The 24,620-nt window shown below is 39.0% G+C and overlaps 1 long non-coding RNA gene and 1 other non-coding gene across 3 annotated transcripts in view; one reads left to right on the top strand and one right to left on the bottom strand.

Moving 5' to 3' along the window:
• LOC147999431 (uncharacterized) overlaps positions 1-24,620 on the top strand; it is a 171,751-nt gene that overhangs the window by 10,791 nt on the left and 136,340 nt on the right. For both annotated transcript variants that reach the window (XR_015644110.1, XR_015644109.1), the window contains exon 2: positions 1,063-1,192. This is a non-coding gene — a long non-coding RNA (uncharacterized LOC147999431). The remainder of the gene's footprint in view (positions 1-1,062; positions 1,193-24,620) is intronic.
• Positions 187-394, bottom strand: U3l14 (Small nucleolar RNA U3 like 14). Its single transcript, XR_015644465.1, has one exon. It is a non-coding gene; the product is annotated as a small nucleolar RNA U3 (small nucleolar RNA).

The following is a 24,620-nucleotide window of genomic DNA, read 5'->3' as shown; positions in this document are numbered from 1 at the left end:
TTACATATACATTTTCTTGAATTTATTTATGGTATACTTTCCTAGAGTAAAAATCATGATTTGAAATATTCATGTATTAAATATTTTCTTGTATGATTTCTGATCTTTAGGTCAACCTTAGACTAATCACAATATAAAAATACCCGGATTAAAAATGCTATCTTTTCCTCTCAAATAGAAAGTCTTTCATATCATGTTTTCTTTAGCTCTCCCACGGGGAAAGGAGAAAGAGCATCAATGGCAGAAGGCTGTGGCAGCATAGGTATAGAAAGAGCTTGTTTTGTGCTCAGGAGAGAACACCATGTCTCAGCCTCCTGGTTTTAGGCACTCTACATGTTCACAGAAGTTTTTCTAGTAATGAAGTTCAGAGATGTTCTCTGAAAGTATAGTTCTTGGAATCAGATATTTATTCAAAAAATTATATATTGTTGTGGCTTCTTGTACAGAATAAGAAGAAGTCTGGTATCTGTGTCAGTTTTTGTCTACTTGACAAAGAGTTACCTGAGACCCCAGTTCAGGAATTACATCTATCAGATTGGTCTGTGGGGTTAGTTTTTGATTATTGATTGATAATGGGAGGGCCTTGCCTACTGTGGGTGGTGTCACTCCCTGGGTAGGTGGTACCCTGGGTTTGTATAAGATCACTGAGCAAGCAATGGGATGTAAACCAGTAAGCAGCTTTACTCCACTGGTATCTTCTTCTAGCTTCTACATTGGCTTTCATCCAGGATGCACAATAGCCTGTAGACCAAAAGAAAAAAACGTTTCTCTCCAAATCGTTTTTGTGGTGGTGCTAATCACAGAAAGATAGCAGAAAAAGGGCAGTATGTTTCCAGAGGAAGGGTGATTGTACCAATTATATTTATTTTATAACTTTTTTCGTCATTTATTTGAAGTTATTATTTCATCTTCACTTAGATCTTAATTATTTTAAAATCTTTCTTGGTTTATTTAGTTTTTATTTATTTACTTATTTATTCTTCTCTCATACATTACACCCTAACCACAATTTCCCATTTTATCCTTCCCCAATCTCATCTTCCTAACCTCCTCTCTCCCCAGATCCACCCCTCCAACTACCCTCAGAAAAGAGTATGCCTCTCAAGGACAGCAACCAAATACATAATACAACTAGGAACACACCATCACAGCAAGGCTGGACAAGGCAACCCAGTAGGAAGAAAAGAGTCCTGTAAGTAAGCAAAAGAATCAGGGAAAGCCCCTGCTACCATTGTTAGGATTCCCACAAGAACACCAAGCTACTCAGCCATTTTTTACATATATGCAGAGGCCTGAGATCAGACTCCTACAGGCTCCCTAAACACTTTGAGAGCCCATGACTCCTGGTCAGTTGATTTTGTGTTCTCATGGTATATCCTTCCTCTTCCTCCTCAGCAGGACTCCTGGAGCTCCACTTAAATGTTTGGCTATGTTGCACTGCATCTGTGCTCATCAGTTGCTGGGTAAAGTCTCTCTCTCTCTCTCTGGTTTCTTTGGTGAAGATCCTGCTATACTTCTGTCCCAGAACATTCTGTAGGCAGGACAAACTGTAGGTCAAAGTCTTGTGGCTGGGTTGGTGTCCCAATCCCTCCAGTGGTTACCAAAGATGACCAGTCAGGTCAAGTTACCCTTGTGAGTTCCATAGAGTTTTCATTGCACCTTACCCCTGAAATGTCCTCTAACTCAGTCTTTCCCTTTCTAACTTTCTAATTTCCCTTTCCCTGGGAGATCATTGTATCCTACTTAAAACCCTCCTTCTTACTTAGCCTTTCTAGGTCCTAAGTTCACTTATAAGTAAGTACATACCATGTTTGTCTTTCAGGGTCTCACTTGCCTCACTAAGGATAATTTTTTTCTATTCCTATCAATTTACCTGAAACTTTGATGATGCATTTTTTCAACAGCTGAGTAATACTCCATTGTGTAAATGTACTGTGTTTTCTTTATCCATTCTTCAGTTGAACGGCATCTAGATTGTTTCCATGTTCTGTCTATTATGAATAAAGCTTCTCTGAACATAGTTGAGCAAGTGTCCTTATGTTAGGATGGAGTGTCCTTTGGGTATATGCCCAGGAGTGGTATAGCTAGGTCTTGAGGTAGACTGATTTTCAATTATCTGAGAAACCACCATATTAAGTTCCAAAGTGTCTCTGCAAGTTTGCTCTCCCACCAGCAATAGAGAAGTGTTCTCTTTGCTCCACATCCTCACCAGTATGAACTCTCACTTCTGGTTTTGATCTTAGCTATTCTAACAGATAGAAGACAGAATCTGGGTCATTTTGATTTGCATTTTCCTGGTGGCTAAGAAAGAATGCTGAACATTTCTTTGTTTCTCGGCCATTTGGTAAGTGGTATCTATCAAAGAAGATTATCCATTTATTTTACATTTTCCATTTTGTGGAGTTCAGGATTTTGAAGTAAAACGTAATGATTTTTTTTGTATTTTCTTGATGTCTGTGGTTATGTCCCCCTTTTAATGCGCGATTTTGTTAATTTGGATATTCTCTGTCTTTAGTTAGCTTGGATGAGGGTTTGTTAATATTGTTCATTTTTGCAAATAACCAACTCTTTGTTTTGTTGATTATTTGTACTGTTTTTGTTTCTATTTTATTGATTTCAGCCCTGACTCCTACCATCGACTCCTCTTGGGTGTGTTTGTTTCTTTTTCTTCTAGCGCTTTGGGGTGTGCTATTAAGTTGCTAGTATCAGATTTCTCCAATTTCTTTATGTAGCTACTTAGTGCTATGAACTTTCCTCTTAGCACTGCTTTTATCGTTTTCCATCAGTTTAGGTATATTGTGCATTAATTTACATTGAATTCTAGTAAGTCTTTAATATCTTTCTTTATTTCTGCTTTGATCCTGAAGTTGATCTGTAGGGAACTGTTCAGTTTCCATAAGTTTGTAGACTTTCTTAAGTTTCTGTTGTTGATATCCAGGTTTAATCTGTGGAGGTCTGATAGGATACTGGGGCTTAGTTTACTTTTCTTATATTTGCTTTGTGACTGAGTGTGTGGTCAATTTTTGAGAATGATCTATGAGTTGCTGAGAACAACCAAATACTCTTTTGTGTTTGAGTGAAATCTGTAAATATCTGTTAGGTATACTTGATTCATATTATCTATTAGTTCCATTATTTCTCAGTTTAATTTTGATAAACTGACATCTTCCACTATTAATATGTGGGGCTTGATGTATGATTTAAGCTTGACCTTGCATTTAGGATATAGATAATAGGAACTGAATTATCATTTTGGTGAACCTTCCCTTTGTTGAATATGGAATGTCCTTCTCCATCTCTTTTGATTAATTTTGGTTGAGTCTATTTTGTTAGATATTAAAGTAGTTACACAAGATTATTTCTTATGCACATTTGCTTGAAAAATAATTTTACAAGCCTTAACTATGAAGTTTATCACTGATGTTGAGGTGTGTTTCTTGTATGCAGCAGAAAGATAGATCCTGTTTTCATTTTCTTAATCCATTTTGTTAGCCCAAGTCTTTTTTTATTGGGGAAGTTAGTCCATTGATATTGGGAGATATAAATAACCAACAATCCTTAATTTCTGTTATTTGTTTGTTGTTTGTGATTCTCTCTCTCTCTCTCTCTCTCTCTGTGTGTGTGTGTGTGTGTGTGTGTGTGTGTGTGTGTGTGTGCTTTGCTTCTTTGGGTTTTGCTGGTGTGAGATTATTTATTGCCTATGGTTTTACCTGCCTGTGAAGTTAATATCCTTTGGTCACAGTTTTCTTTTTAGTATGTTCTGTAGGGCTATATTTGTGGATAGACATTGTTTACTTTTAACTGTGTTTTATCTATGGTCATTGAAAATTTTTCTGGGCATAGCATTCTGGGCTGGCATTCATGGTCCCTTAGAGTCTCCATGACATTTGACCAGCTCTTCCTGGCTTTTAGCATCTCAATTGAGGTACCTCATGTAATTCTAATATTGCAACAATAGTAGTATTAATATTGCATCTTTTAATATTTTTCTTTATTCTTTATATATAGTGTTTTGTGATGTGAGGACTTTCTTTTCTGGTCCAATCTATTTGGGGTACTGTAAACTTCTTGTACCTTAATAGGCATGTCCTTCTTTGGGTTAGGAAAATTTTCTTCTCTGATTTTGTTAGTATATTTTCTGGGTTTTTGAGCTGGGATTCTTTCCCTTCTATTCCTATTATTCTTAGGTTTAGTCTCTTCATAAGGGTCCTAGATTTCATGGAGGTTTTATGCTAGAAATTCTTTAGATTTAACATTTTCTTTGACTGATGAATCTAGCTATTCTATCTTTAACACTTGAGATTCTTTTTTCTATTTCTTTTATTCTGTTGATGATGCTTGCATTTGTAATTCCTGTTTGCTTACTTACATTTCCCATTCTCAGAATTCCCTCTATTGCTTCTGTATCAATTTTCAGGTCTTGAATAATTTTCTTCCCTTGTTTGTTTGTTTGTTTTTTCTTGGCTTTCTTGTCATTCTATAAAGGATTTATTGATTTCCTCCAATTTTTTTCTTTTCCTTGATTTCCTTAAGGGCTTAAACATTTTTCTTCAAGGTGTTCTATCATCTTCATAAAGTTGGTTTTAAGAATTTTTGTGTGTATTTGTGTGCTTTGGCTGCACTAGAATAATTAGGTCTTGCTGTCATAGGATAGCCTCATGGTGCCATATTGCCCTGGTTATACCCTTTCACTGGTGTTTAGGCATCTGTGTTTGGGATGATTATAGCTCTAGGTGTTGATTTCTAAGTTAGTCTTTGTGATGGATGTTTTGTTCCTTAGGTTCTGGTTCTTTGTTGGTCTTATGGTCTTTGCGGAATGGATTTCTGGTGACCAGTATGTCATCTTATCTAGTAGGGAGTCTCTTGGCCTTTGGTGCAGCAGGGAGTCTCTGTTCTTTTGACTAATGTGTCTTGCACCTGAAAGTCTTCTGGAATTGTAGGCAGGAACTTAGCTGCAAGGAGAGCAGTGAGGTGGCAGAAGGGGCATGGCCTTGGGGTGGGTTGTTAGTGGGGGTGGGTGGAATGGGTCTTCGGGAACTGAATCTAGGGTATTACTTTGGCTGGCAGGCAGGTCAGTCACCTGTCCTTCTGACCAATGTGACCTGACCAACAGGAGTCTTCAGGTATTAGGGTATTTCTTGATTTTTAAAAATTATATATATATATATATATGAAAGATAAATAATTTTGTCCATGTGGGAGCAATGCCATTGTTGTAATGCTAACCTAGCATCTAGGACTCATTGTGACAGAACTTGCTCTATGTCCTTCCTTGCCCATTGTTGATAGTGCTTGGATTCTAGGCCACTACTAAGCTCCATGCTGTCTATGTCTATTTCTGCTCATAATCTGAAAACATTCTACAATACCTTAATCCATGTTTCTAGAAGGTGCAGAATGAGATTACTAATGGATAATAAATATGATTGCTGTGTCTGACACAGTACTTTCTGTCACCATTAAACACTTAAGATCTTGAATAGACTGATATCTTATCCAGCAGTCAACCCAGCATTGTCACTTTGGACTGAATTTGGCACTCCAGTCAAGGGGTTTGAGGTACTGGCCTACTCTATTGCTGCCTTTTGCTATGGAGATCCTTATAACGTTTTACTAAAAGTTTAGTAAATAATGATATGAACCCTTTTGTGTATGTCTCAAATCCCTTGCATATATTAATACATAAAATAAAGAGAAGAAAGATTTTAAAATCTTTATTTTATAGCTGAAAAAAAACCCAAACTGAAATAAACAAGAACACACCCAGATAATTTTAATTGTTATTCAACCCACCTAAAGTTCTACACTCAGAAAGACTCTTTTATTTAAAATTTTTTATTGCGGTTGATTTGATTCTTATAAGCAAAATATAAACTATGTAGCTCAGGCTAAATTTGAGCTTCTGATTCTCCTCCCTGTTTGTTCAATGCTGGGTTTCCTGTTGTGTGTAAGTTTTGTCCATTCTCCAGGAAACATCTTACATCAGTATTTCAATTAAGATGTTTTATTTTATTTTAACTTTTTTTTAACTCTTTATTAACTTGAGTATTTCTTATTTACATTTTGATTGTTATTCCCCTTCCTGGTTTCTGGGCCAACATCCCCCTAACACATCCCCTTCCACTTCTATATGGGTTTCCTTTCCTCATCCTTCCCCCATTACCACCCTCCCCCCAACAGTCACGTTCACTGGGGGTTCAGTCTTGGCAGGACCGACGGCTTCCCCTTCCATTGGTGCTCTTACTAGGCTATTCATTGTTACCTATGAGGTTGGAGCCCAGGGTCAGTCCATGTATGGTCTTTGGGTAGCGGCTTAGTCCCTGGAAGCTCTAGTTTGTTGGCATTGTTCTTCATATGGGGTCTCGAGCCCCTTCAAGCTCTTTCAGTCCTTTCTCTGATTCCTTCAACGGGAGTCCCGTTCTCAGTTCAGTGGATTGCTGCTGGCATTCACTATGTATTTGCTGTATTCTGGCTGTGTCTCTCAGGAGAGATCTACATCCGGTTCCTGTCGGCCTGCACTTCTTTGCTTCATCCATCTTATCTAGTTTGGTGGCTGTATATGTATGGGCCACATGTGGGGCAGGCTCTGAATGGGCGTTCCTTCTGCCTCTGTTCTAAACTTTGCCTCCCTATTCCCTGCCAAGGGTATTCTTGTTCCCCTTTTAAAGAAGGAGTGAAGCATTCGCAATCTGGTCATCCTTCTTGAGTGTCATGTGTTCTGTGCATCTAGGGTAATTCAAGCATTTGGGCTAATAGCCACTTATCAATGAGCGCATACCATGTGTGTTTTTCTGTGATTGGGTTACCTCACTCAGGATGATATTTTCCAGTTCCATCCATTTGCCTAGGAATTACATGAAGTCATTGTTTTTGATAGCTGATTAGTATTCCATTGTGTAGATGTACCACATTTTCTGTATCTATTCCTCTATTGAAGGGCATCTGGGTTCTTTCCAGCTTCTGGATACTATAAATAAGGCTGCTATGAACATACTGGAGCACATGTCTTTGTTATATGTTGGGGCATCCTTTGGGTATATGCCCAAGAGAGGTATAGCTGGGTCCTCAGGTAGCTCAATGTCCAATTTTCTGAGGAACCTCCAGACTGATTTCAAGAATGGTTGTACCGGGGTTGGGGATTTAGCTCAGTGGTAGAGCGCTTGCCTAGGAAGCGCAAGGCCGTGGGTTCAGTCCCCAGCTCCAAAAAAATGAACCAAAAAAAAAAAAAGGAATGGTTGTACCAGTCTCGAATCCCACCAACAATGGACAAGTGTTCCTCTTTCTCCACATCCTTGCCAGCATTTGCTCTCACCTGAATTTTTGATCTTAGCCATTCTCACTGGTGTGAAGTGAAATTTCAAGTTTGTTTTGATTAGCATTTCCCTTATGACTAAAGATGTTGAACATTTCTTTAGGTGTTTCTCAGCCATTCGGCATTCCTCAGCTGTGAATTCTTTGTTTAGCGCTGAACCCCATTTTTAATAGGGTTATTTGTCTCTCTGCAGTCTAACTTCTTGAGTTCTTTGACTATTTTGGATATAAGCCCTCTATCTGTTGTAGGATTGGTAAAGATCTTTTCCCAATCTGTTGGTTTCTGTTTTGTCCTAACAACAGTGTCCTTTGCCTTACAGAAGCTTTGCAGTTTTATGAGATCCCAATTGTCGATTCTTGATCTTAGAGCATAAGCCATTGGTGTTTTGTTCAGGAAATTTTCTCCAATGCCCATGTGTCCGAGATGCTTCCCCACTTTTTCTTCTATTAGTTTGAGTGTATCTGTTTTGATGTGGAGGTCCTTGATCCACTTGGACTTAAGCTTTGTAGAGGGTGATAAGCATGGATTGATCTGCATTCTTCTACATGTTGACCTCCAGTTGAACCATCACCATTTGATGAAAATGCTATCTTTTTTCCATTGGATGGTTTTGGTTCCTCTGTCAAAAATCAAGTGCCCATAGGTGAGTGGGTTCATTTCTGGGTCTCCAGTTCTGTTCCACTGGTCTATCTGTCTGTCTCTGTACCAGTATCATGCAGTTTTTATCACTATTGTTCTGTAATACTGCTTGAGTTCAGGGATAGTGATTCCCCCAGAAGTCCTTTTATGTTCGAGGATAGTTTTAGCTATCCTGGGTTTTTTATAATTTCAGAAGAATTTGCAAATTGTTCTGTCTAACTGTCTGAAGAATGGGATTGGTATTTTGATGGGGGATTGCAATGAATCTGTAGATTGCTTTTGGTAAAATGGCCATTTTTACTATATTAATCCTTCCAGTCCATGAGCATGGGAGATCTTTCCATCTTCTGAGGTCTTCTTCAATTTCTTTCTTCAGAGGCTTGAAGTTCTTATTGTACAGATCTTTTACTTGCTTCGTTAAAGTCACACCGAGGTATTTTATATTATTTGGGACTATTGTGAAGGGTGTCGTTTCCCTAATTTCTTTCTCAACTTGTTTCTCTTTTGTGTAGAGGAAGGCTACTGATTTATTTGAGTTAATTTTATACCCAGCCACTTTGCTGAAGGTATTTATTATCTTTAGTAGTTCTCTGGTGGAACTTTTGGGATCACTTAAATATACTATCATATGATCTGCAAATAATGATATTTTGATTTCTTCTTTTCAGATCTGTATCCCCTTGATCTCCTTTTGTTGTCTGATTGCTCTGGCTAGAACTTCAAGAACTATATTGAATAAGTAGGGAGAGAGTGGGCAGCCTTGTCTAGTCCTGATTTTAGTGGGATTGCTTCAAGTTTCTCTCCATTTAGTTTAATGTTAGCAACTGGTTTGCTGTATATGGCTTTTACTATGTTTAGGTATGGGCCTTGGATTCCTATTCTTTCCAGGACTTTTATCATGAAGGGGTTTTTCAATTTTGTGAAATGCTTTCTCAGCATCTAATGAAATGATCATGTGGTTTTGTTCTTTCAGTTTGTTTATATAATGGATTATGGTGATGGTTTTCTGTATATTAAACCATCCCTGTATGCCTGGGATGAAGCCTACTTGATCATAATGGATGATTGTTTTGATGTGCTCTTGTATTCAGTTTGCCAGAATTTTATTGAGTATTTTTGTGTCAAAATTCATGAGGGAAATTGGTCTGAAGTTCTCTTTCTTTGTTCGGTCTTTGTGTGGTTTAGGTATAAGAGTAATTGTGGCTTCTTTTATTTATGTAGGTGCCCTTGTATTTAGAGTATAGATATTTAGGATTGAGTGTTAATCTTGGTGGATTTTTTCTTTGATGAATATGAAGTGTCCTTCCTTATCTTTTTTGATGACTTTTAGTTGAAAATCGATTTTATTCGATATTAGAATGGCTACTCCAGCTTGCTTCTTCAGAGCATTTGCTTGGAAAGTTGTTTTCCAGCCTTTCACTCTGAGGTAGTGTCTGTCTTTGTCTCTGAGGTGTGTATCCTGTAGGCAGCAGAATGCGGGGTTCTCATTGCATATCCAGTTTGTTAATGTATGTCTTTTTATTGGGGAGTTGAGACCATTCATGTTGAGAGATATTAAGGAATAGTTATTATTGCTTCCTGTTATATTCATATTTGGATGTGAGATTATGTTTGTGTGCTTTTCTTCTCTTTGTTTTGTTGCCAAGGCGATTAGTTTCTTGCTTTTCTAGGGTGTAGCTTGCCACCTTATGTTGGGCTGTACCATTTTTTAACCTTTGTAGCACTGGATTTGTAGAAAGATATTGTGCAAATTTGCTTTTGTCATGGAATATCTTGGTATCTCCATCTATGTTAATTGAGAGTTTTGCAGAATAGAGTAACCTGGGCTGGCATTTGTGTTCTCTTAGGGTCTGTATGGCTCTTCTGGCTTTCATAGTCTCTGGTGAGAAGTCTGGTGTGATTCTTATAGGTCTGCCTTTATATGTTACTTGACCTTTTTCCCTTACTCTGTTACTATTCCTTGTTTATTTTGTGCATTTGGTGTTTTGACTATTATGTGATGGGAGGAGTTTCTTTTCTGGTCCAATCTATTTGGAGTTCTGTAGGCTTCTTGTAAGCTTATGGGCATCTCTTTAGGTTAGGGAAGTTTTCTTCTATGATTTTGTTGAAGATATTTACTGGTCCTTTGAGCTAGGAGTCTTCACTCTCTTCTATACCTATTATCCTTAGGTTTGATCTTCTCATTGAGTCCTGGATTTCATGTATGTTTTGGACCAGTAACTTTTTCCATTTTCCATTTTCTTTGACCATTGTGTCGATGATTTCTGTGGAACCTTCTGCTCCTGAGATTCTCTCTTCTATCTCTTGTATTCTGTTTGTTATGCTTGTATCTACAGCTCCTTGTCTCTTCCTTTGGTTTTCTATATCCGGGGTTGTTCCCCTGTGTCTTTCCTTTATTGCTTCTATTTCCATTTTTAATTCCTTCAACTGTTTGATTGTGTTTTCCAGGAATTCTCAGGAATTTTTTTTATTCCTCTCTATAGGCTTCTACTTGTTTATTTATGTTTTCCTGCATTTCTCTAAGATTGTTCTTCATGTCTTTCTTGAAGTCCTCTAGCATCATGATCAAATGTGATTTTAAATCTAGGTCTTGCTTTTTCCATGTGTTTGGATATTCATTGTTTGCTTTGGTGTGAGAATTGGGCTCCAATGATGCCATGTATGTAGTCTTGGTTTCTGTTGCTTGAGTTCCTGTGCTTGCCTCTCGCCATCAGGTTGTCTCTGGTGTTACCTTGTTCTGCTATTTCTGACAGTGGCTAGACCATCCTATAGGCCTGTGTGTCAGGAGTGCTGTAGACCTGTTTTCCTGTTTTCTTTCAGGAGTGTAGTCTTTCCTGTCTACTGGTCTTCAGCTGTTCCTGTGGGCGTGTGTCCTGAGTCCACCAGGCAGGTTGCTTGGAGCAGAAAAGTTGGTCTTACCTGTGGTCCCTAGGCTCAAATTGCTCGTGGGGGGCTGCTTTTGAGCTCTCAGTGAGGGTGGCCACCAGTAGGGCCTGTGTCACCTTTTCCCTGAGACCCCTGTGCACCGGGGTGTCAGATGTCGTTAAGTGTTTTCTTCTGGAGTCAGAAATGTGGGCAGAGTGTAGTTTCTTCTGGCTTCCCAGGCATGTCTGCCCCTGTGAAGGTTTAGCTCTCCCTCCTATGGGATTTGGGTGCAGGGAACTGTTGACCAGTTCCCTTCAGGTCCGGGTGGTGTCTGGACTGCGGGGAATCTCTTAACATTTAAGATACTGAAAATTTGATCTTCCTGGTTGCTGCCGCTGCAGAGAGCCCGTGGGCAGCACCCCACGAGCGAACTTGAGCCTCGGGACCACAGGTAAGACCAACTTTGCTGCTGCAAGAAAGCTGCCTGGTGAGCTCGGGACACATGGAGGCAGAATTCCTCTAGGACCGGGCACGTCCTGTGTTTACCAGAAGTCCCACACTCGCGGATCCCGGCGTGCAGCAGCTCTCTGCTCCCAGACCCCGTGAGAGAGAGACCCAACCGCCTGGTCAGGTGGGCACTCCTGAGGCTGCAGAGCGGAAGAGACCACCAACACTACCCACCCCTGCCCACATCCCTGGCCCAAGAGGAAACTGTATAAGGACTCTGGGCTCCCGTGGGGGAGGGCCCAGGAGCGGCAGGACCCCTACCTGAGACACCACCGGAACCTGAAGGAAACAGACCAGATAAACAGTTCTCTGCACCCAAATCCCATGGGAGGGAGAGCTAAATCTTCAGAGAGGCAGACAAGCCTGGGAAACCAGAAGAGACTGCTCTCTGCACACACATCTCGGACGCCAGAGGAAAACACCAAAGGCCATCTGGAACCCTGGTGCACTGAAGCTCCCGGAAGGGGCGGCACAGATCTTCCTGGTTGCTGCCGCCACGGAGAGCCCGAGGGCAGCACCCCGCGAGTGAACTTGAGCCTCAGGACCACAGGTAAGACCAACTTTTCTGCTGCAAGTGACCTGCCTGGTGAACTCAAGACACAGGCCCACAGGAACAGCTGAAGACCTGTAGAGAGGAAAAACTACACGCCCGAAAGCAGAACACTCTGTCCCCGTAACTGACTGAAAGAGAGGAAAAAGGTCTACAGCACTCCTGACACACAGGCTTATAGGACAGTCTAGCCACTGTCAGAAATAGCAGAACAAAGTAACACTAGAGATAATCTGATGGCGAGAGGCAAGCGCAGGAACCCAAGCAACAGAAACCAAGACTACATGGCATCATCGGAGTCCAATTCTCCCATCAAAAAAACATGGAATATCCAAACACACCAGAAAAGCAAGATCTAGTTTCAAAATCATATTTGATCATGATGCTGGAGGACTTCAAGAAAGAAGTGAAGAACTCCCTTAGAGAAACACAGGAAAACATTAATAAACAAGTAGAAGCCTACAGAAAGGAATCGCAAAAATCCCTGAAAGAATTCCAGGAAAACATAAAGAAACAAGTAGAAGCCCATAGAGAGGAGACACAAAAATCCCTGAAAGAATTCCAGGAAAACACAATCAAACAGTTGAAGGAATTAAAAATGGAAATAGAAGCAATCAAGAAAGAACACATGGAAACAACCCTGGATATAGAAAACCAAAAGAAGAGACAAGGAGCTGTAGATACAAGCTTCACCAACAGAATACAAGAGATGGAAGAGAGAATCTCAGGAGCAGAATATTCCATAGAAAACATTGACTCAACTGTCAAAGATAATGTAAAGCGGAAAAAGCTACTGGTCCAAAACATACAGGAAATCCAGGACTCAATGAGAAGATCAAACCTAAGGATAATAGGTATAGAAGAGAGCGAAGACTCCCAGCTCAAAGGACCAGTAAATATCTTCAACAAAATCATAGAAGAAAACTTCCCTAACCTAAAAAAAGAGATACCCATAGACATACAAGAACCCTACAGAACTCCAAATAGATTGGACCAGAAAAAAAACACCTCCCGTCACATAATTGTCAAAACACCAAACTCACAAAATAAAGAAAGAATATTAAAAGCAGTAAGGGAAAAAGGTCAAGTAACATATAAAGGCAGACCTATCAGAATCACACCAGACTTCTCGCCAGAAACTATGAAGGCCAGAAGATCCTGGACTGATGTCATACAGACCCTAAGAGAACACAAATGCCAGCCCAGGTTACTGTATCCTGCAAAACTCTCAATTAACATAGATGGAGAAACCAAGATATTCCATGACAAAACCAAATTTACACAATATCTTTCTACAAATCCAGCACTACAAAGGATAATAAATGGTAAAGCCCAACATAAGGAGGCAAGCTATACCCTAGAAGAAGCAAGAAACTAATCGTCTTGGCAACAAAACAAAGAGAATGAAAGCACACAAACATAACCTCACATCCAAATATGAATATAACGGGAAGCAATAATCACTATTCCTTAATATCTCTCAACATCAATGGCCTCAACTCCCCAATAAAAAGACATAGATTAACAAACTGGATACGCAACGAGGACCCTGTATTCTGCTGCCTACAGGAAACACACCTCAGAGACAAAGACAGACATTACCTCAGAGTGAAAGGCTGGAAAACAACTTTCCAAGCAATTGGTCAGAAGAAGCAAGCTGGAGTAGCCATTCTAATATCAAATAAAATCGATTTTCAACTAAAAGTCATCAAAAAAGATAAGGAAGGACATTTCATATTCATCAAAGGAAAAATCCACCAAGATGAACTCTCAATCGTAAATATCTATGTCCCAAATACAAGGGCACCTATATACGTAGAAGAAACCTTACTAAAGCTCAAAACACACATTGCAACTCACACAATAATAGTAGGAGATTTCAACACCCACTCTCATCAATGGACAGATCATCGAAACAGAAATTAAACAGAGACGTAGACAGACTAAGAGAAGTCATGAGCCAAATGGACTTAACAGATATTTATAGAACATTCTATCCTAAAGCAAAAGGATATATCTTCTTCTCAGCTCCTCATGGTACTTTCTCCAAAACTGACCATATAATTGGTCAAAAAATGGGCCTCAACAGGTACAGAAAGATAGAAATAATCCCGTGTGTGCTATCAGACCACCACGGCCTAAAGCTGGTCTTCAATAACAATAAGGGAAGAATGCCCACATATACATGGAAATTGAACAATGCTCTACTCAATGATAACCTGGTCAAGGAAGAAATAAAGAAAGAAATTAAAGATGTTTTAGAATTTAATGAAAATGAAGGTACAACATACCGAAACTTATGGGTCACAATGAAAGCTGTGCTAAGAGGAAAACTCATAGCGATGAGTGCCTGCAGAAAGAAACAGGAAAGAGCATATGTCTCCAGCTTGACAACACACCTAAAAGCTCTTGAACAAAAAGAAGCAAATACATCCAGGAGGAGTAGAAGGCAGGAAATAATCAAACTCAGAGCTGAAATCAACCAAGTAGAAACAAAAAGGACCATAGAAAGAATCAACAGAACCAAAAGTTGGTTCTTTGAGAAAATCAACAAGATAGATAAACCCTTAGCCAGACTAACGAGAGGACACAGAGAGTGTGTCCAAATTAACAAAATCAGAAATGAAAAGGGAGACATAACTACAGATTCAGAGGAAATTCAAAAAATCATCAGATCTTAGTATAAAAACCTATATTCAACGAAACTTGAAAATCTTCAGGAAATGGACAATTTCCTAGACAGATACCAGGTACCGAAGTTAAATCAGGAACAGATAAACCAGTTAAACAACCCCATAACTCCTAAGGAAATAGAAGCAGTCATTAAAGGTCTCCCAACCAAAAAGAGCCCAGGTCCAGATGGGTTTAGTGCAGAATTCTATCAAACCTTCATAGAAGACCTCATACCAATATTATCCAAACTATTCCACAAAATTGAAACAGATGGATCAGTACCGAATACCTTCTACGAAGCCACAATTACTCTTATACCTAAACCACACAAAGACACAACAAAGAAAGAGAACTTCAGACCAATTTCCCTTATGAATATTGACGCAAAAATACTCAATAGAATTCTGGCCAACCGAATCCAAGAGCACATCAAAACAATCATCCACCATGATCAAGTAGGCTTCATCCCAGGCATGCAGGGATGGTTTAATATACGGAAAACCATCAACGTGATCTATTATATAAACAAACTGAAAGAACAGAACCACATGATCATTTCATTAGATGCTGAGAAAGCATTTGACAAAATTCAACACCCCTTTATCATAAAAGTCCTGTAAAGAATAGGAATTCAAGGCCCATACCTAAACATAGTAAAAGCCATATACAGCAAACCAGTTGCTAACATTAAACTAAATGGAGAGAAACTTGAAGCAATCCCACTAAAATCAGGGACTAGACAAGGCTGCCCACTCTCTCCCTACTTATTCAATATAGTTCTTGAAGTTCTAGCCAGAGCAATCAGACAACAAAAGGAGATCAAGGGGATACAGATCGGAAAAGAAGAGGTCAAAATATCACTATTTGCAGATGATATGATAGTATATTTAAGTGATCCCAAAAGTTCCACCAAAGAACTACTAAAGCTGATAAACAACTTCAGCAAAGTGGCTGGGTATAAAATTAACTCAAATAAATCAGTTGCCTTCCTCTATCCAAAAGAAAACAAGCCGAGAAAGAAATTAGGGAAACGACACCCTACATAAGAGACCCAAACAATATTAAGTACCTTTGTGTGACTTTAACAAAGCAAGTAAAAGATCTGTACAATAAGAACTTCAAGACACTGAGGAAAGAAATTGAGAAGACCTCAGAAGATGGAAAGATCTCCATGCTCATGGATTGGCAGGATTAATATAGTAAAAATGGCCATTCTACCAAAAGCAATCTATAGATTCAATGCAATCCCCATCAAAATACCAATCCAATTCTTCAAGGAGTTAGAGAGAACAATTTGCAAATTCATCTGGAATAACAAAAAACCCAGGATAGCTAAAGCTATCCTCAACAATAAACGGACTTCAGGGGAAATCACTATCCCTGAACTCAAGCAGTATTACAGAGCAATAGTGATAAAAACTGCATGGTATTGGTACAGAGACAGACAGATAGAGCAATGGAATAGAATTGAAGACTCAGAAATGAACCCACACACCTATGGTCACTTGATTTTTGACAAAGGAGCAAAAACCATCCAATGGAAAAAAGATAGCATTTTCAGCAAATGGTGCTGGTTCACCTGCAGGTCAACATGTAGAAGAATGCAGATCGATCCATGCTTATCACCCTGTACAAAGCTTAAGTCCAAGTGGATCAAGACTTCCACATCAAACCAGACACACTCAAACTAATAGAAGAAAAACTAGGGAAGCATCTGAACACATGGGCACTGGAAAAAATTTCCTGAACAAAACACCAATGGCTTACGCTCTGAGATCAAGAATAGACAAATGGGATCTCATAAAACTGCAAAGCTTCTGTAAGGCAAAGGACACTGTGGTTAGGACAAAACGGCAACCAACAGATTGGGAAAAGATCTTTACCAATCCGACAACAGATAGAGGCCTTATATCCAAAATATACAAAGAACTCAAGAAGTTAGACCACAGGGAAACATATAACCCTATTAAAAAATGGGGTTCAGAGCTAAACAAAGAATTCACAGCTGAGGAATGCCGAATGGCTGAGAAACACCTAAAGAAATGTTCAACATCTTTAGTCATAAGGGAAATGCAAATCAAAACAACCCTGAGATTTCACCTCACACCAGTGAGAATGGCTAAGATCAAAATCTCAGGTGACAGCAGATGCTGGCGAGGATGTGGAGAAAGAGGAACACTACTCCATTGTTAGTGGGATTGCAGACTGGTAAAACCATTCTGGAAATCAGTCTGGAGGTTCCTCAGAAAATTGGACGTTGAACTGCCTGAGGATCCAGCTATACCTCTCTTGGGCATATACCCAAAAGATGCCTCAACATATAAAAGAGACACGTGCTCCACTATGTTCATCGCAGCCTTCTGTATAATAGCCAGAAGCTGGAAAGAACCCAGATGCCCTTCAACAGAGGAATGGATACAGAAAATGTGGTACATCTACACAATGGAAAATTACTCAGCTATCAAAAACAACGAGTTTATGAAATTCGTAGGCAAATTGTTGGAACTGGAAAATATCATCCTGAGTGAGCTAACCCAATCACAGAAAGACATACATGGTATGCACTCATTGATAAGTGGCCCAAGTGCTTGAATTACCCTAGATCCCTAGAACAAACGAAACTCAAGACGGATGATCAAAATGTGAATGCTTCACTCCTTCTTTAAATGAGGAAAAAGAATACCCTTGGCAGGGAAGGGAGAGGCAAAGACTAAAACAGAGACTGAAGGAACACCCATTCAGAGCCTGCCCCACATGTGGCCCATACATATACAGCCACCCAATTAGACAAGATGGATGAAGCAAAGAAGTGCAGACTGACAGGAGCCGGATGTAGATCGCTCCTGAGAGACACAGCCAGAATACAGCAAATACAGAGGCGAATGCCAGCAGCAAACCACTGAACTGAGAATAGGACCCCCGTTGAAGGAATCAGAGAAAGAACTGGAAGAGCTTGAAGGGGCTCGAGACCCCATATGTACAACAATGCCAAGCAACCAGAGCTTCCAGGGACTAAGCCACTACCTAAAGACTATACATGGACTGACCCTGGACTCTGACCTCATAGGTAGCAATGAATATCCTAGTAAGAGCACCAGTGGAAGGGGAAGCCCTGGGTCCTGCTAAGACTGAACCCCCAGTGAACTAGACTGTGGGGGGGATGGCGGCAATGGGGGGAGGGTTGTGTGGGGAATACCCATAAGGAAGGGGAGGGGCAGGGGCATGTTTGCCCGGAAACCGGGAAAGGGAATAACACTCGAAATGTATATAAGAAATGCTCAAGTTAATAAAAAAAATAAATAAAAAAAATAAAATGCATTAGCAGAGAAAAGAAGTTAAGAAAAAAGTTCAGGCTCAAAAACACACACACCATTGGAAATTTAGCATTTAACAAAGCTATGGTTTTGATTGGTTGCAAAGTTTGGGAGTTAAAGAATAAGCAGAAAAATGCACCAGTCTCTTTTGGCAAAGATATATGTTTACACAGGATGACAAAATGTCATGTAGACTTCAAGGTGAACTGTGGAATGTAAATGTTCAGCCAATTGTTGTGAACTGGTGCACCCTTGTTAATATTCCCAGCTGGACTGCTGCTAAAACAGGGTTACCTCCTGTCTGATGATTCTGGATTTTTTAAAAAAAACTAAAACATGTTTTTGTTGTTGTTGTTTTGAATGGGGTATAAAGAATAAAAGAAGAAATGACAAAAAAAATAAAATTAAATTAAAAAAAGAATAAAAAAAAAGATACTGAAAATTTCAATTTTAGTTATCTAGGTAATTGACTTTTTGTTTTAAGAACAATACCTACTTAAATATTGAAGAACATTTTTTCTTCATTTTCCACTCGCAATAGCCAACATGAAAGTTTGTAAATAGACCCAACATCATTAAATCAATTCGTTCCCTCCATTTTGTGTTCTTTAAGAGTTTTATGGTATACTCAGTTCAGGTTTGAAAGCCCCAAGAAGTTTTCAGCATCTTGCCTCCAATTCTCGTTCTTGGAAAGCTCAGAGGCAGCCAGCCTTTCCTGACTGATGAAGAGCAACACAAAGCTAAGAAGCCCTCTAACCTCACTTCAGCATGATGGCTTTCCTTCTTGCTTTGTTACCTCTTTGAAAGTGAATCCAACTACAAGAAAAGGTCTTTTAAGAGACAAAGTCATTGCTAAAATGAATATTTGCAGACTTCCTTTGGATCTTCCTAGATTTCTAGCCACACTTTCATTTGTAGAAAGTTTCTACGACTTTTAAGTCCTATATTCTTTGCTTTTCTACTAGTCTATTTTTCAGGTATTAGATGTTTACAGCTTTTGTAATAAGTTATAGCATCCAGAAAAATTACTGTCTATCTAATCTATCTATCTATCTATCTATCTATCTATCTATCTATCTATCTATCTATCTATCTATCTATCCACATACCCACTCTATCCACCGTCCGTCCGTCTGTCTATGTATCTATCTATCTATCTATCTATCTATCTATCTATCTATCTATCTATCTATGTATCTATCTATCTATCTATCTATCTAATCTATCTATCTATCTATCCACATATCCAATCTATCCACCCATCCATCCATCCGTCCATCTGTCTGTCTGTCTATCTATCCATCCACATACCTACTCCATCCACCCATCCACCCATCTGTCTGTCTGTCCGTCTGTCCGTCTATCTATCTATCTATCTATCTATCTATCTATCTATCTATCTATCTATCTATCTATCTATCTATCTATCTATCTATCTATCTATCTATCTATCTATCTATCTATCTATCCACATATCCACTCTATCCACCCATCCATCCATCCATCCGTCTGTCTCTCTGTCTGTCTATCCATCCACATACCTACTCCATCCACTCATCCACCCATCTGTCTGTCTGTCTGTCCATCTATCTATCTATCTATCTATCTATCTATCTATCTATCTATCTATCCATCCACACACTCACTCCATCCCTCCACCCACTCTATCTATCTATCTATCTATCTATCTATCTATCTATCTATCTATCTATCTATCATCTATCTATCCATTTATTTATCAAATGTTCATTCAGAAATCCAAGCTCTTGAAATTATTTTTTGAGAGTGATATTATGTTGAAAAGTTATACATTGGGAGTGTTGGTGAATTATGATCAAGGTCATGGCAAACACATTGCTTTTTCTAGTGGCTGCATAATTATGACGTCTTTGATGATAAATCTGCACCCATTGAAAATGCATTTAACTTATCTTGGTGATTTTGATTTATTGACCTTGCAACAGGCAAGGTTGCCCATTTATTAGTGCTTGTTTTATATCTCAGTGACTGGGGAGATTGTACATTAGAGGCATAGCCTAAAGTTAGTCTAGCTGTGTCATATTTTATAGCGAGCATCTAATCAGGGAAGCACTTTTTTGATATTTCTATTGTGATATTATATTGCTTTTAATATAGAGAGAGCATGTGATTTTAATTTAGAGTACCTCTTCTCATGAACAGTATTACTCGTGAGCAATCAGCTTCACTTAGGGGACATAAGTTAAATAATTTAAATGAAAAGCAACAGTGACAGAAAAGATGTATTCTGATTAGCTTCTTTCTGAACTTTTCTTCAACATGGACAAATGACCCTATTGAATTTTACTAAAATTATTCTTACTTTTCATTATATAGGGGAACCCTTTAGCGTTTCTCTGGAAGAGCCTAAAAAATTCTTAAAAGTCTGTAAATAGAATGAAAACTTAAGGAATGTGGGCACCAAGTGCCAAAATTTAGAATAAGTTCCAGGGTTAAATTGACTCCTAAAGGAGGTACACATTAATCCAAGCTTTTCTTCTGTGTTACTGTAACTTGAAGCTCCATAGATTTGTTAGTGCTCTGAGCTTGGGTCCTAGGATCACTGATTTTCACAGTATTGTCAATTAAGCCTGGATAATTCTTTGTTTTCTGGGGGCTGTTCTGTGTATTGTAGTGTGTTAGTGTTATATCTGGCCTGTGTCTATTATGTGTGGGTAGGACTACCCCAATTGGGAAATGTTTCTAGGAGCTGGGGAGACAGCTCAGGATAAAAATATATAGAATCTTTGTCAGTTATATACATACACATATAACTTTTGATGATTGCTATCCTTTGGGTCAAATGCTAATAATTCTGGCCCCAAAAGATAAATCAAATATAAATCAAGTAAATTATTCTGTGAAAGTATTCTTAATTTCCTAAGTGAGCTGGAATAGAGGTGAATGTTTTTTTTGGGGGGGGTGATGACCATCCAAATCTAACACCTTTGGGAACCTGGTTGATATTTGCATTTAGTATAAAAAAGCTGTTATGAATTCCAAAAACCATACTAAGATGCAGTAAGTCAATTCCTTTGAAATGATAAAGTGTAAAGATAGCATTATATCCACCTTAAAGTAACTGCCCTATTACTTTGATTGAGATAATTAGCCTGGTGTAGACTGGGTTATTCATTCAGAGTAGACTACACGCAATTATCACCAGATAAGAGCTGATATTCTAGAGCTGCTTCCCACATAGCATGACTAACTTTATATTTTAGGGAAAATATATTTTCCCTATATATTATAGGGAAGAAGTTAGCTATAAATTTCCATCATGATTTTAATATGGCACAGCGTAGGGTATAATTTACAATGAAAGTATTTGACCAATATGAATGGGAATTCGTATTTTAGTATTTTCTTTTTTATTTTTTTCTCATCCCAATTGGGATTTATTATACATTTCTTTTTAAATTTATTTATTCACTTTCCATACCAATCATAGCCTCCTTCCTTCCTCTCCTCCCAGCCCTACCTTCCCACCACTCTTTCCCCAATTCCATTCTCAGAGAAGGAGCCCCCCTTACCAAAGGTATGAACCTGCCCTGGCACATTTTCTCCCACTGAGACCAGACAGGGCAGCCCAGCTGGAGGAAAGGGAACTAAAGCCAGGCAACAGAATCTGAATCTTACAATTTTAAAATACAAGTTTAGGTAGTGAGCATAAGGTTTTATTTTGATGAGTATCAAGGAACCTGAGTTTTAAGTTGTAGGTGATAGCAATTCACACTGAGGTCCTTGTGCCTCTGCAGCAAGCAAGCATTTGCCAACTGAATAGTCTTCCCTGGGAAATAACTTTCTTTCTTTCTTTCTTTCTTTCTTTCTTTCTTTCTTTCTTTCTTTCTTCCTCTCTTTCTTTCTTTCTTTCTTTCTTTCTTTCTTTCTTTCTTTCTTCCTCTCTTTCTTTCTTTCTTTCTTTCTTTCTTCCTCTCTTTCTTTCTTTCTTTCTTTCTTTCTTTCTTTCTTTCTTTCTTCCTTCCTTCCTTCCTTCCTTCCTTCCTTCCTTCTTTTCTTTCTTTCTTTCTTTCTTCTTGAGTTAAAAAGAAAGAAGATTAATTCAAAAGTTCTGGTTTGGGTTATAGATATCACAAATAAGAAACTTTTCCCTTCCCTTCCCTTCCCTTCCCTTCCCTTCCCTTCCCTTCCCTTCCCTTCCCTTCCCTTCCCTTCTCCCTTTCCCTTCCTTTCCTTTTCTTTCCTTTCCCTTCCTTCCTTCCCATCCCTTCCCTTCTCCCTTTCCCTTCCTTTCCTTTTCTTTCCTTTCCTCTCCCTCTCCCTCCTGTCTCTTTGTTTCTTTCCTTTTTTCTTTTTAAATGAAGGGTTATTTACTGAACACTCAGCGAAGCAACATATCCCCAAAGGGAGATTAGATTGTTCAACACTTTAAAAAAATATCATTAATCATTTTTTTTTACAGTTCAGTTGTTATCCCTCTCTGGGTCCACCTTCTGACAGTTCCTCATCCCATTTCTCCTCCATGATCTCCAAGAGGGTGTCTTCAATTCACCCCCTAACCTACCAGGCCTCCTCCTCTCTCTGGGGCCACAAGTCTCTCTAGGGTAAGGAGCATCTTCTCTCACTGAGGCCAGACCAGGCAATCCTCTGCTCTATATGTGTCAGGGACCTCATATTAGCTAGTGTATGCTGCCTGGTTGGTGGCTCAGTGTCTGAGAGGTCTCAGGGGTCTAGGTTAGTTGAGGTTGCTTGCCTCCCCATGGAGTTGCACTCCTCCTCAGCTTCTTCCAACCTTTCCCTAATTCAACCATTGGGGTCCCTCTCTTCTGTCCATTGGTTGGGTATAAGCATGTAACTCTTTCAACTGCATGTTGGGCCTCTTGGGCGGCAGCCATGCTAGGCTTTGTCTATAAGCACACCATAACATCAGTAATAGTGTTAGGTCTTGAAGCCCCCCTGACCCCCTTGAGATGAATCCCAATTTTGGCTGGTAACTGGTCCTCCTTTCCCTTGTGGTAGCCAGAAGCTGGAAACAATCCAGATATCATACAACAGAAGAAAGGATATAGAAAATGTAGTTTATTTACACAATGAAATACTATTCAGCTATTAAGATTGAGGTCATTATGAGTTTTTCATGCAAATGGAACTAGAAAATATCATCCTAAATGAGGTAACTCAAATCCAAAAGGACATGCATGGTATCTTCTCTTTGTTTCTTATTGAGATAAGGTTTCTATTTGTATCCTAACTGTCAGACCAGGCTGGCCTCCCATTGTCAGAGATCTAACTGCCTCTATCTCCTGAGTGTTGCACCAACATGCTTGACAGAAAAGCCTCTCTGACTTAGTATCTTTTACCCCTTCTACTCCCTTTCCATGCAAATTTTGAAAATTACGAATAAATGTAAAATTTTAACACAGAGAAGTTTACCAAGAGCAAAGTATATATTTTATGATATTTTCATATCATATTAATGATATGAAATATTTATTAGAAGCTAAGTGTAGTCACACATTTCTAAAAAACAGTTGACAGTGTTGAGATAGTAATGTAGTTAAAATTTTAATTAAACAGTACAAGGGCAGTGGCTTTGATTATTACCAGATAGGAATGCCTTGTCACCTGGGGAGGGCAAATTTTGTAAGTAGCTAGAACAGAGGGTCTGCCTTAATTTCTATCATAAAGGCAAACAAAGTCATTTGGGAGGTAGAGGTAGGCAGATCTCTGTGAGTTCGAGGGCTGCCTACTCTATGTAGTAAGTTCCAGGACAGCCAAGATTTCATAGTGAGAGCTGGCCTCAAAAACCAAGACCAAGACCTGACCCCTGCAAACAACCCCCCTCAAAAAAATAAAAAACACCCAACCCAACCCTAACCTAACCAAACCAAAAGACAAAGAGAAGCTGGAGAGATAAATCAGTGCTTAAGATCACTTGTTGCTTTTATAGATAGATTACTGGGGTTCGCCTGGCAATGTATAAACAACAATAACTCTGGTTCTAGGGAAAATATGCCCTCCTCTTGTCCATTCTAGCTCCTGCACATATGCGATGAATATACATCAACTTAGGCACTCATTTATGCACATAAAATAAATAAATATATTTTAAAGGCCAGACAATAAACCGTTTCTCATTTCTTCATTTAATACATGAAATTAGGTAGGAAAAAGTATTCAAAAATGTATTTGCACCAACAGTGCAATTTAAACCATTTAATTACAAACCTTATAAAATTAGATTATATTTTGCTAAATTTTAAGAAGATACGCTACAAATATTTTGAAAAATAGGAGTTTTAGGAGAAGAGGTGGGTGGGAATGAATGTAGAAGGTAGAACTGCTTGGTAGAATTTTGGTGTAAAGCCTGTAGGGGCGGGCCCTTTACATCTGTGTCTTACATGCATCTTTGCAATATAGAATTACATCAAATATTTCTGGTGATCTTTTTCATGTCCAAGTTAGGAGTGAAAAGCGTGTAATTAATCTTAAAAGAGTACCTGTAGGGTCACTTCCACATGGCAAAGGATTTGACCTCTGTCAGAGTGATGTGGCTCTTGGGAAGTTGTCACCAAGGAAAAGAAGCATTTGGATTTATCTGTTCACTCAGAGGAGTATTAAAGCATACTCTGACTTCTGAAGTCTGTTTCAAAGTCAAATGCCTTCCTTTGAGAATACTTTGCTGTTCACTTATAAAACTGGAAAAGGGCATTTCTGACATTGCTGTAGTCTTTTAGTTAGGAGCAGAGACTGAGCAGTGGCCACCAGCAGGGATAATTTA

This window comes from Rattus norvegicus, chromosome 19 (assembly GCF_021556685.1).
Source record: "Rattus norvegicus strain SHRSP/BbbUtx chromosome 19, alternate assembly SHRSP_T2T, whole genome shotgun sequence".
NCBI classification, from domain to species: domain Eukaryota; kingdom Metazoa; phylum Chordata; class Mammalia; order Rodentia; family Muridae; genus Rattus; species Rattus norvegicus.
This window is presented reverse-complemented; position numbering and strand designations above follow the sequence as displayed.